The sequence below is a fragment of the Xyrauchen texanus genome, chromosome 27, assembly GCF_025860055.1.
Source record: "Xyrauchen texanus isolate HMW12.3.18 chromosome 27, RBS_HiC_50CHRs, whole genome shotgun sequence".
Lineage (NCBI taxonomy): Eukaryota > Metazoa > Chordata > Actinopteri > Cypriniformes > Catostomidae > Xyrauchen > Xyrauchen texanus.
In genome coordinates this window covers 24,341,155-24,354,311 of record NC_068302.1, presented here as the reverse complement: position 1 = coordinate 24,354,311, position 13,157 = coordinate 24,341,155, and the positions used below count along the sequence as shown (strand labels likewise).

Sequence of the window (13,157 nt, the reverse complement as noted above, 5' to 3'; positions counted from 1 at the left end):
AACGAAACATGACTACAGTTTACTGTACTCTCCACACGGTCATATATTTAGCTTCACGTTCTAGCAGCCAGACAAATCCCAGCCTGTCACACCTTCCTCCATAACAATTCCATGCAAAGACAGAGCTTTCAGCCCTGCATTAGAGGGTCAGCATTTATGGTACACTGTGTCAATTTTATTTTTGGAAAAACAGGTGTTGCTAATCATCTTCATCCACCATGTGCAACTGCGCAGACTGATTTCAGAGTTAGCAGATTAGGATGTGGTTTTTGATCCATGGGAGGGGGGAGTTGTGCAGGGGTGGCATGATAAAAACCACTAACTGTGAAAAAGAGCTTAGAATGCCATGTGTCTGGGAAAAGCTTAAGGTGGCAAATCACTCCAAGCTGCTGCAAAGCCCTGTTCTGTTTGTTAAAACTTGGAAGATCTTGTAGGCCCCTGGTGTCCAGGGCTGCGGATGCTGCCCCTTTTAGATCTTTTTCCATCAAGTACTGATCCTGTATATGACATCATCATATACAGCTTGTGTAACGGGAGCCAGCTGATAGATAGCTGTGCAATGTGTATAAACCTCACTTTCCTAACCTTAAGAGGTGCAGTAGCGACTGACTCTTGGGGCTGTAGCCTTTAGCCTCCTTGTTAGTGCACCCGCCTCCTATGCCGGAGAAGCCAGTTCGAGTCCCGTAAGGAGCGGGTAGATCAGGAGTGTCACACTCGCCAGTGATGCATGTGGGTGTTGTTAGCACAGCAGTTACACAAACAGTTGGGATTTGAGTGTTTGTGCATTATCTTTGCCAGAGATGTGTGGTTAGATCAGCTTAAATCAGACTGAGAAGAGATGCTATGTGTATTAGCATTTTTAAGTACTGCACCTGTGAGCACCTACTTTAGGTTGTTTGTGTGTTTTTGTTTTACAACATGTGGAGGCAAAAGTTTTGACACTAGGCAACCTTGTAACTTGTTTAATCTTTTCCATGAACTCATGCACACACACACACAAACACGATTCTAGGCTCTGCCAGCTGTCAGTTGTTCAAATTCATATTCAAAACACATCTAAGGGCTTGTCCAGGAATGTAATACATGTCCAAACTGCAAGATGACAGAGACTGAGAGAGAACTGTAGATTGTATGAAAAAGTTAGTGGGAGACAGAAAGGAGACTAAAGATGTATATCTTTCTGTATATTCATGCAGATGTTTTTCACAACTCTGTAAAAGTTCGATTGGGATCATAGCTGGCAGTGTGAGAGTTAGGTACTGAAACAGCGACAAGATATACATGGATCTGTGATCTCTGATGCACTCATAAAAGACTAGAAAACCAACAAATAATTGATATGATCTGTTCCAGCTCAAAGCCTCCTCACTTCTGAATTAAAAAATGCCTTGATGTTACATCACAGCATTTCATTGGCTCTTGATGAGACTCACTCTGTGCAAGAACATATCTGTCTTATGTCTCCTTTCACTCACATATTCAGCAGCATCAGTCACTCAGTTGTTTTTGCATTTTGATTCTGGCACTAATTTGAGGGAAAGAGAAGGAAACACACACGCACACACACACACATACACAGCTACACAGTTAAAGGAATATTCCAGGTTCAATACAAGTTAAGCTCAATCAACAGCATTTGTGGCATATTGTTCGTTACCACAAAAATCGATTTTGACACATCCCTCCTTTTCTTAAAAAAATAAACTAATTTGAGGTTACATTGTGGTACTTACAATGGAAGTGAATGGGACCAATTTTTTGAGGGTTTAATAGCAGAAATGTGAAGCTTATAATTGTATAGAAGAACTTATATTAATTCTTCTGTTAAAATGAATGTATCATTTGAGCTGTAAAGTTGTTTATCACAACCGTGAGACAAATAATTGTCAAAATATTAATAACTTCAGACTTGACCAACAAAAATTAGGTATTGTTTGAAAGCTTAGAAGCTCTACTTTCCAATGCATTTGGGTATTATGGCCAAAACTGAACAAGTTCTTTGAAATTGGCAGACAAATCAGAAGTGTTCCATTTGATAATTTATAAAAAATGTGTACTGTACATACTATTGCTTTCAGTAAAAACATCAAATTGATCAAACAGTCATGTGTCATATGTTGTTGAAAAAGCTCTCAAAGAGTAGAATACAATCAGCCTAGTTCCAGGGACGGATTATGATTTGTTAGGCCCTGGGGCCAATTTTCTCCAAGGCCCCCCCCCAAAGTTGTTATCTCCAGGGCACCCCCGGGCAGTCAAGGGCTCCCTGGTAGTCAAGGGCCCCTGGGCACTGGCCTCATTGTCCCGGTCGGTAATCCGTCCCTGCCTAGTTGTTTTACTCACAGACAAATATAGCGATTAATAGTTAGGTATATGTCTTTGGCAATTATGTTGGTGTTGCTTATATGCTACGCTTTCGCTTATAACTTTAGAAAAAATATAACCAAAAAATGTACGGAACATAAAATATCACATACAATTACTTAGAGGAGGTGATTATCTTTCAAAAAGGGACACAAGGTAATCGGTTGAATAGATCATTAGATAATCCACACGAAGCACAATGTTACATATGGCCACCAGGATCGGGCGCCAAGTAAATTACACAGACTCAGTGATGACTCATTGAGTCAAAAGGCACTCATTATGTGAAATCTCATTACTAAAATCATGTCTGCATGCTATGCAAACCTTTAGTCTTTGTTGTGTTTGAATATGTAATTAGTTCTAATGTACAATGATTATGTTTTATTTGTTTGGATAGGCTTTTGGACACATGGAGATGTTTTTGGACACTATGATAAATTAGGGACCAAGCTTCGAAGAGGCTGTAACCCCTATTGCATCCGTTAGTTTTCCGTATTATTATTATTATTATTCTGGCTGGAAGTCTATGGCAGCCCATAGAACCATAAGTAGAAAAACTATGAAATTTGGCACACTGACCGGGGAAGTCATGAATAGCCCCAATAACAAATTTGGGATTCTAGGACATACTCTATAGCGCCACCACCATGTAAAAATTAACTTATCTTTTGGGCACATCTTTTGAACCATTTGTCTTAAAGACAGATTCTTTTTTTTCTATTTAGTCTCCCCCTGATGATTCCAATGGACATGATGAGTCCCCTTACATTAGGGGAATCATCATTATAATTCTGCCTATTAAAGTGGTCGCCATCTTGGATTATGATGTTTACAGTTTAAACCTTTCAAATCCTTTAAACTTGGTTTGATTTTCCCAAACAATGGCTCAAAATAATCTCCAGGCTGAGCCACACAGATATGACTTAACTTAATTTTTGAAATTTTTGAAAAGTTACAGCATAGTGAGTTTTTAACGAGGTCAACGTGAAATAAGATTTAAGGCTAAATCTCGGTGACACTTTGTCCTATCAAAACGAAATTTGTTATGCTTCATCGGGACCATAATCTTAGGGTAAATGCAGAATTTGGAGAAAATGCCACCTATGGGTCAAGAAATGTGAAAAACTGTTGTTTTGTTATGGTTGTTTAAAGTTGGTATCTCTGGATTCCTTGGGTCATGAGGATTCCAATTTTTCCCATATCGGCCATACTGTCTCTCTGCCATTTTGAATTATGTTAAACTTTTTTACATCTTTTGAATGCATTGTCAGATTTAAAAGAAAATTGGTATGCTTCATCAACATCATGTCCTGAGGATACCTGAGCAGTTTGGAGACATCACCACATAGTGGTCAAAATGCTAATTCAATATCATCTCAAATTTTGGTGTATTATTGCATCCTTATTATATGTTTTCAGAAAATGCAGAGAGAAATTCACAGTGTCACAGATCCAGGTCAGATACCTCAGGGCACTTATTTCATTAATTTCTTTCAGGAAGTAAGAACATGTTTTGCATTCCTTTCCATGAAAAAATTGCTTAAAGCCCATTTAAAGGGTCAAATATTACTTTTAATTGTCGTTTTATGGTTTACAGTGCTATACGTCATGGAAACGAAGTTGTAAAATTGGATATAACTCTAGAGAGAAAAGGTTAGCGAGCAATTTTATCACACTAAAATAATTTTAACATTGTTTACATCTTGAGTATTTTAACATTTACGTATTGGTCCCATTCACTTCCATTGAGTGCTTCACTGTAACCAAGGTTTTGCTTAAAATTACATTATGCCACAAATGCTGTCGATTGAGCTTAATTTATATTTAACCCAGAATATTCCTTTAACCTGAAAATTACACAAAGACAGACAGACAGATGGACAGATTGACAGAAAAGTGATTAGTACAGTGAGAAACAAATCCTGAACAGTTATTCTTAACTAAATGCAACAAATTAAGGCTAAAGTGCATATTTGCGGTTTCAAATCTTGAGTGAGAACTGACAGGTGTAAGCCGTTATATTTTCTTGTTTGCATGCATTATGTATCAGTCGTCCTCTGCCGGAATGGCCAGCATGTGAATTATGGATGCTCAAGCGCTATCTATGACGTCCATTAAATCCAACTGCAGCGCGTGCGTTTGTTCCCACTTTTTCTTTTTCTTTTTTCTTTTTTTTTTTACTGACAAAATTACAGACTGCTGTAGGCCTATCTCTTTTTTTATTCCAAGTATACGATTAACCATAAAACTAAATCAGATTCAAGCAAATGTTAAAAACACACATAAGTTTGTCAAAAGTAGGCATACATTTTTTTTTTAAATCGAATAGTTAATTAGCCCATGCAAAATCATTTAATCTTCACAACAGCGTAAAATATTACGATTACATCTTTTTCTCGCGTTAATTAAATAGAGCATTATAAGGCTGTTTCTTAACAGATGTGTTGCAGTTACCTTATTAATTATAGGCTACTTATGAAATGTAAAAACGATTGTTTTGATGAAAATTCAGCATGTTCGCACAAATGTGCTACCACGAAACGAGACAAAAGAAACTATAGTCCTAAAGAAAAGCTAGCTAGACTTTTTTTAAAATATATAAAGACACCAACAACGGATTCCCCGACATCCTCTTAGACCATTTGGGGAAAAAACTCCCACCAGCTCTGACCGATTTAACCTAAAGACTGGTTTAATAAAAGATAAGAGGACTATATTTACCTTATTCGGTACTCTATGACTCTCTCGGTGATTTTCTCCGTGTAGCTATTTTGTGACTTTCAGGCAGTGTATTTTGAAATGTTATCGTTACATTCCTTAAAATCGCTCGCGCTTCAAATCAGTCCAAAAACTTCTCGTAAAAACATAAGAGCTTTTACAGCTCTAGTCTTTTGAATTCCCACTTTTGTGGAATGCCAGTGATTCAGTAAAGTCGGCGACACACAAAGTTTGTGATTTTGTGCACGCAATTCCTTAGCTCTTATCTGGAAAGTTGAGGAGATACAGGCAATACAAGTCAAGAGGCGTTTAGATGTTTTCGTGACACTATCTTCTTCATTTACCGCTTTGAATACAAAACAGAAAATGTATGCGTCGTCTTGTCACGTACAGTTACACACCGCTCGTCGCTGTGTTGGAAGTGTGGTTGTTTTGCGCGGTGGCAGGTGTTTGGTTCATTTAGCCGGTGAGGTGTCACGGTCCAGCCCCCTCAGTACAACTGCTCCCAACAAGCCGCATTTAACTATGTGAGTCCAGGAAGCCATGAACAGATGCAGATACATATACAACAGTTTACAATGCCAGATTAATTGCTGTTTGCATTTGATGGTGCTTCTTCTACATACATATATTTATATATTTTTCTCTCTAATTTCTTTTTACTGTATCATTGCCTACCTACATTTCACTTTTAAACTCTTTAAAGGGCAGGGGCGAAAATTTGATTCAGGTTAGATATTCTCCCTAAAATATCATTAAAATATGTGTATTATAAATAATATAATTATATATTCTTAAAATAATTGTTTAAGAATACCCTTCAAAAATTGCTCTTGAGAATTGTGTTGGGGGATGGGGCAATAAACATATACAACAAGGTTTTTTTTGTTGTTGCCCCGTTTGCATTTGTATTATTTTATTTCTTGAACAATTATTTTAAGAATATATCATTATATTATTTACAATACACATATTTTAATGATATTTTAGGGGGGGGACAACCCCCCAACCCCCCCGCGATTTCCGCCTATGTTAAAGGGATCACCCAAAAATGAAAAATGTCAATGGAAACCAAAGGAAGATGTTGGGCAGACCATTAGCCTCATACCATTCACCTTAACTGCACTTTCCTTTTGTTTCATAGAAGAAAGACACATGTTTGGAACGACACGAGGAAGAGTGAATGGTGATGCAGAATTTTATGTTTGGGTGAACTATCCCTTTAATGCTAATTTTACAACGTGACGATACTTGTACATCGCCAGCAATTACAGCTGAATGTATTGTTGTGTGTGTGACAAACCTTGATTTGTTTAGATGCAAATGATTGTTCAACGCAACTTTACATGCTGTGACATCTGTGTGGTCTGTCCTGTCCATCTTCATTAGAGGCACACATCACTAACTATTGCTAACAGTGATTGACAGCTGCAAGGTCTTGTAGGGATACCAACAGTTGTGCACTTGTCAGTTTGTCCCGCCAGAAAGTGTTCAGAAAATCCCAAAGTTCTTTCGCAGGACTCACGAGAGCGGGGACTTAACACGAGACGTTGGGGTGGGTGAAAGGACATTCTCTCGCACAAAAAAACATGCAACTCAGTATTTTAGACACAAAGGGCTCATGGTGTGTGTTCTTTCTAGGGCCTCCTCTTCTCTGGCACACACTTGGATGAGCAAGTGCTGTTATTTCAAGATTAACACATCTTCATTGCCCTATCACATAATTCCAGAGTTAGTCCAAGAATAAAAAAAAAATTATTAAAATGGGGGTCTGTTTTTCTAAGACATCACACAATGAGCCCTTTGCTTGTAAGCCTATTGCTGCGGATGTGGAGGTGGTTTCTTGTTTTTCTCTCTCTTTGTGGGAGGCATCCTTTATTCTCCTTTGAGAGGAAGTGACTCAAGTTAGCTTTAAGTTCAGGTTTCCGTGTAATTTTTACCCTGAATGCTCTAAGCCCCTCCGGCTGACCCATCTTCCATTCAGCCCAACATTCATCCACGTCAGAGACACTTTGCATAGCCCGTATTTTAATTCCACATCGACGCATACAAAAAAAAACCTTGGCAAATATATGACATTATTTAGTTTAAACAATGTGGTAACAAACCACATTGGTGTAACAAAATGTGTTATAGTCATGCTGGCCTATGTGTGGTGGTTTTTATTTGGGCTTACCATGCTGTTTGGTATGGCAGCTCAACAACTTGGTGACTTAATTTTCCAATTAAATATTTCCATTTGTTACTAACTTTGACAGAGTGACCATCTCATGGTTTTGGAAGTACAGAATTTGCACTTTATCCTTTGTGTTGAAGAGCACAATGATTGCACACTGCAAGTTTCAATGATTTGAATTAATATGCATTTTAAAAATGAAAAAGCTGAAAACAGGATATGTTGGAATTTTGAAGCGCTCAAATTTAAACAGGTTAATACAAGTAAAAATGGCATCTGACCCCGCCCCTTCTATTTAAAGGGATAGATCACCCCTAAATTTAAATTATCTCATAATTTATTCACCCTCATGCCATTCCAAGTGCCTATCACTTTCTGTCTTCTGCTGAAAACAAAGGAAGATTTTAAGAAGAATAGTTCAGCTCTGTAGTTCCATACAGTACAATGCAAGTGAATGGGTACCACATTTTGAAGATACAAAAGCACATAAAGGTGGCATAAATGTCATTCATATGACCAGTTTCAGCTCTTGACCAGGTGGAACAGTTTTCTTTTATTCTTTTTAACTACATCCCATTTACTTATTTTGTCCCAAGTACTAAAAAAAACTAAATGTTTATAACCTTAATAATGTTTCAAATCTGTCTATTTAAAACAGAATGTTTCAAGAGCCAAGGCTTTTTTGACAAACAGGAAATTTGTCATAATACAAAACATACAGTTTCTTATCACCTTCACTTATATTTTGATTGCCATTAGATCTTTTTTTTTTTTTATGTCTGGCTCTTCAGGACCAAATTGCTTGATGGTCAATATGTCTTAAATGACACGCTGTTACACAATCGTTCATCGATAATGCTCGCCATGTTTGTGATCTGTCACACTGCTGGCACTCACTAATGCTAATGTTGGTTTGGCAGTAGGTATCCAATAGTATCCAGCTGCAGACCGTATGGGTAAATTCTGTCCCAATGGGTCTCAACAAAGGCTCATTGCAGTACCGTATTTGACCACAGATTTGCATTGGAAAAACTAAAGGGGCGCTGTGGAGTTCTGGAGGGCAGCAGAATTGGAAACCGCCCGGCATGCATGAAAATCTATATCAAACACTGTGTAACAGAGCTTTCAGCTACTTCACGACTTAAAAAATTTATAAAAACTTTGACCTGCTTTTAAATATATATGTCAGCATTTTGAAGACGTTTTCGGGCAAACCATTAACATTATTGCCAGTTTACACTATGGATCTATGTTTTCAATTGGATGAATATTTAGGCGGGGCTCTGCCCTACCTGCCCATATAGAAGAGTCGTGCCTGCATATAACTCCAGCGGTTGCATCCATATAATACATACATAGATGCCTTATTAGAAGCTGTTCCTATGGACCATGATATGTTGGCGCATCCGCCATACTGGAAAGGTCAAGAGCCATCAATCAGCACATGAAAAAAATTGACAGATACGGTCTGAAATTAAAGTCCTCTACAAATGAGTGTATCATGGCAAACATACTGAAAATTAATAGAGTCAGACAATTCATTACATGATTAACTATATATACAAAATAAGTATATGAAGCATCTGTGGGGCTCCTCCATTTTCTTGCATTCACACAGCTCTCCTTGTTGACCATTCCAAAATGGCACCGCAGGTGACATATAACAACTAGCCAAATGAGGCATCTATGTATGTATATCTATGGTTGCATCCATATCAGTCAGTATCGAGGGTAGCCTTAGAACTAACCTACAAAATGCAGAGAAAAGGAAAGAAAACAGGAGACATGGAATGTTAAAAAGCTAGAGGGGTGTGGAAGTGTAAAGTACATTTGTCTTAGGAGATAAATCTGTCAACACCTCAGTGGCAGCCCACGGGATGCCCAGGATGGATGAGCGTATCAGCACCCTGCCTCATCAAAGATGGATGCAGTGCCATAAGATTTTGGGATGATAAAAGTCTCACTCTCTGCAGAGTGCACAGCAGCTTTATCTTGATAATGAATGCCTGAAGCATGATGTTCCTCTCTAAGAATTGTAATGGGCAATTTACACACAAATGCTGAAACACACACACACACACACACACACACACACACACACACACACACACACACTCACTCAAACAATTTGTTTACTGTTAACACAAAGGATCTGTTTTATCACCGAATGGCATTGCCGTAGCAATGTATTCTGGGCCCCCTGACTGTATATTGCTCTGGGCCACTTTCCTATTAAAAATTACAGTTTAGAATTTGTTGTGGGCCCCCCCACCCCGGATCTGTGGGCCCATAGAATCATTACCACCTTTAATTCCACTAGCTACGGCCCTGCAGAATGGCATGTTAAGTTAATGATGAGTACACAGATGCCTTTCAAAAAATGAATCCACATTTTCTAATAAAAAGGAATTCTAAAAAAAAACTATATGATCAGCAAAACAATTTGAGTGAAGCTGAATTTAAAGATGAACATTAATTTCAGATTTTTTTATATATATATATATTATTTGTAATGTCCCTCTTTTGTTTGAATGAAAGTATGCACTTGAGCCGGCATGGACTTTAAAAGTTTGTGCAAAACCTGATGATCCATGTTATCCCAGCATGATCTAAAGTTCCCAAGAGCATCTGGAAATCTGAACATTCGTTAACATGGTCAATGTCAAAAATGTTATTAGTGACGTAGAAAATAAGGCACAATCTTAAATATTGCTTTTACATTACTCATCAAAACATTTCTTTCTTTGTTTTAATTTTTTGAAAATCCCCAAAAATGGTTTACTTCCAGGTTTAAATTATATTTTGAATCCAGATTTTCAATGTGAATGCAGACTTTTGAACAGCACTGTAGTGAACCACAGAGTGTTTAAAAAAGCACATACCACAGTATAGATGGTTAAAGAGGGTGAAGGGGACACCTGATGGCTGAGATTTCTGCTGCTGTTGGTGATCTTTCAGATAAAAATAATTTATCTCCTTGGCAGAGCTGTCAGGCAGTAAGGAGGCCCTGCTAATTAGCTTTACCATTCATTTCTCTCTTTCTCTCCCTCTGTCTATATCTCACATTTTCCATTTCCCATTCTTTCATTCCCTTACTCCCACCCTCTACATCACACTCTATCTCTGTCTGTTTCACTTGTTAATCTTCTTTTATTCCACTCTTTTTTCGGTTTCATGAAGCAACATTTTACTATTTTTGTACATCTGTTTTGCCTGCAGTCAATATTTAGGTTAATTTATGGGACAGATGGTCTCACATGAATTTTAATGGATCTAATTTTATGGACTGGTATTTTGAACAATAATTAATTGTGTCAGTTTAACTGAAATGTAAAGACTCACTTGAGCAAAATATTTATAAACTGAAGAGTAAAAACAGCAAAAAGTAAAAGAATGTCAACATCAGTATGAGCTTGAGTCACATACTGTAGCTTCCATGATCAACAACATGGAAATAATGTTTATGATTGATTAATTAATGAATTTAATGTAAAAGGTTTTGAGATTTACTGCAATTACAATAAATATACAAGAATAGCAATTATATATGTATATATATATATATATATATATATATATATATATATATATATATATATATATATTTATTTATTTATTTATTTATTTATTTATTTATTTATTTATTTATTTTTTACTTATAGGCCTATAGCTTACAGTATAAACTGAAATGGATATTTCAGCCAGCAATTATCTAATCATTTACTCACCCTGATCCCAGATGTATATGACATTCTTCTGCTGAAAACAAATTAAGTTTTTTAGAAGAATATTTCAGCTCTAGAGTTCCTCATAACTGCAAGTAAATGGGTACCAAAAAGTTTAAGCTCCAAAAGCACAAAAATGCAGCATTAAAGTATTCCATAAAACTCCAGTGGTTAAATCTATATATTCAGAAGTGATAAGATATGTGTGAGTTAGAAACAGATCAATATTTATTTCCTTTTTTAATATCAATCTTCACTTTCACATTCTTCTTCTTTTGTTTTTGATGATTCACATTCTTTGTGCATATCGTCACCTACTGGAAAGGGAGGAGAATTTATTGTAAAAAAGGACTTAAATATTTATCTGTTTCTCACACACAACTATCATATCGCTTTATAGATTTAACCACTGGAGTCTTATGGATTACGTTTCTGCATTTATGTGCTTTTTGGAGCTTTACATTTTTGGTACCCATGTACTTGCATTGTATGGACCTACAGAGCTGAAATATTCTTCTAAATATCTTTGTTTGTGTTCGGCAGAAGAAAGAAAGTCATGGGAAAATTCTGGGTTGGCATGAGGTTGAGTAACCCTCCCAAACATGTATACTCCCAACCACGAGTATACAATATTATATGACTTTACATCTAAAAAACTTAAAATGGTGAAACAGTGGCTGTATTTTGTTTAATCTCAATAATGTGTGTGGTATCTTTGCTATAACAATAGTCCAGCTTTATTCCCGACTGCATGCTTGGCTAAAATGGGGAGGCCTTTGCTCGTGGAATATTTATAGCGTTGTATTAAGCATGAAATCAAAGGTTTTAAGTGTACCATTGCAACATCGCCACTCCTCTGTTGAGGCCTGCCCAAAAATGCCTGCCCTGCAGCTGTTTGCAGAGCTGTGGTGTCTCCATATGAAAATATGCCTCATTACACACTGACCTCTCTTTTGCCAAGATAAAAGCTACTGTAAACTACTGGTTACAGAGCAGGCAGAGGTGACAAGGGCAAAGTAGAGTTAAGAATTTAATGACTTCATAAATCACATATTTCCATATTTTACAGTAAATATGTAATGACAATTGGCAAAGTTGCAAAAATGACATATTTCCTTGCTCTGAATATTATCAGCATGAGAACATATCACACCAATGCACCGTTTACTCAGTTTGTTATGACACATGCATTTCTTAGATTCACCTCTGAAGGTCAACCTGTTAGAACTGTTGAATTCATCAAAAAAAAAAATGGAATGCATCAGTTCATATGATCAAGCCCAGCTGTCTTAGCACAGGCATGAGAAGAGCATTTGACAATGACATCAGTCTGCATAGAGAGGGCTTATATCCTCGCCTTTAACAGTCCCTCAGACCCTCATAAAAAACAGGAACTTGTGTTGTCTATGGGTGCTTCAAATACACAACACAAAACAAATTGTTTATGGAAAAAAAAAACATTTTGAAAGCAAAATATTCTTCCACACAACTTAGCACAAGTGAAAAAATTAAATAAGATTTCACTTTTTGTCTTGGAGTCCCAAATGAAAAATTAGATAATAATTTTGTATATGAAGTGCATAAAAGGTGCCTTGCTGTTTTAAGTGTCGTTAACTTTAAACAAAGCAAAGTTCTGGTTGTGGAATCTAGAAAGATTTTCTTTGCAATACTGCCTCCTTGTGGGTTAACATGGAAAAGTATGGTCTAACTCAGTGATTCAGGACCCAAATTTTGTATTGGACATTAGTTTACATTTTGTTTTACGTAGAAAAGTAAACAAAATGACCTAAAAATTAAACTTCTATTACTATTATTAATTTTCAAGTCCCGAATTCACCGTACAAATCACATTGAGGTCGGAACAAATCATCAACTATTTACAAGTGAACCCGTATTTTTTCAGGTATGGAATCTTCAGTCTTTTTGTAGTGTAACATGAGTGTAACAAGTAGTTTTGTTTATAGGCCTTACTCACAGTCCATGTGTCATCACATCCGGCTCCGAATAGTAGCGTAACCAAACATCCGCCCAAAGATCTGGCAATGGACAATTGGCAGTTTTTATAAATAACTTAACCCAATTTGGATTCACTTGGCAGTTAACAACATCAGTTGAATTGTTTCTTTGACTTAACACTGCACTTCACCATCTACCACTTTAATTAGGCAATATCA

At 36.8% G+C, this 13,157-nt stretch overlaps 1 protein-coding gene across 1 annotated transcript in view; it reads right to left on the bottom strand.

Annotated features, from left to right (window-relative positions):
* sema3ga (sema domain, immunoglobulin domain (Ig), short basic domain, secreted, (semaphorin) 3Ga) overlaps positions 1 to 5,489 on the bottom strand; it is a 31,776-nt gene extending 26,287 nt beyond the window's left edge. The window contains exon 1 of the mRNA XM_052094227.1: positions 5,086 to 5,489. The gene's annotated coding sequence lies outside the window, so the exon portion shown is untranslated. The remainder of the gene's footprint in view (positions 1 to 5,085) is intronic.
* Between the last annotated feature and the right edge of the window lie 7,668 nt (positions 5,490 to 13,157).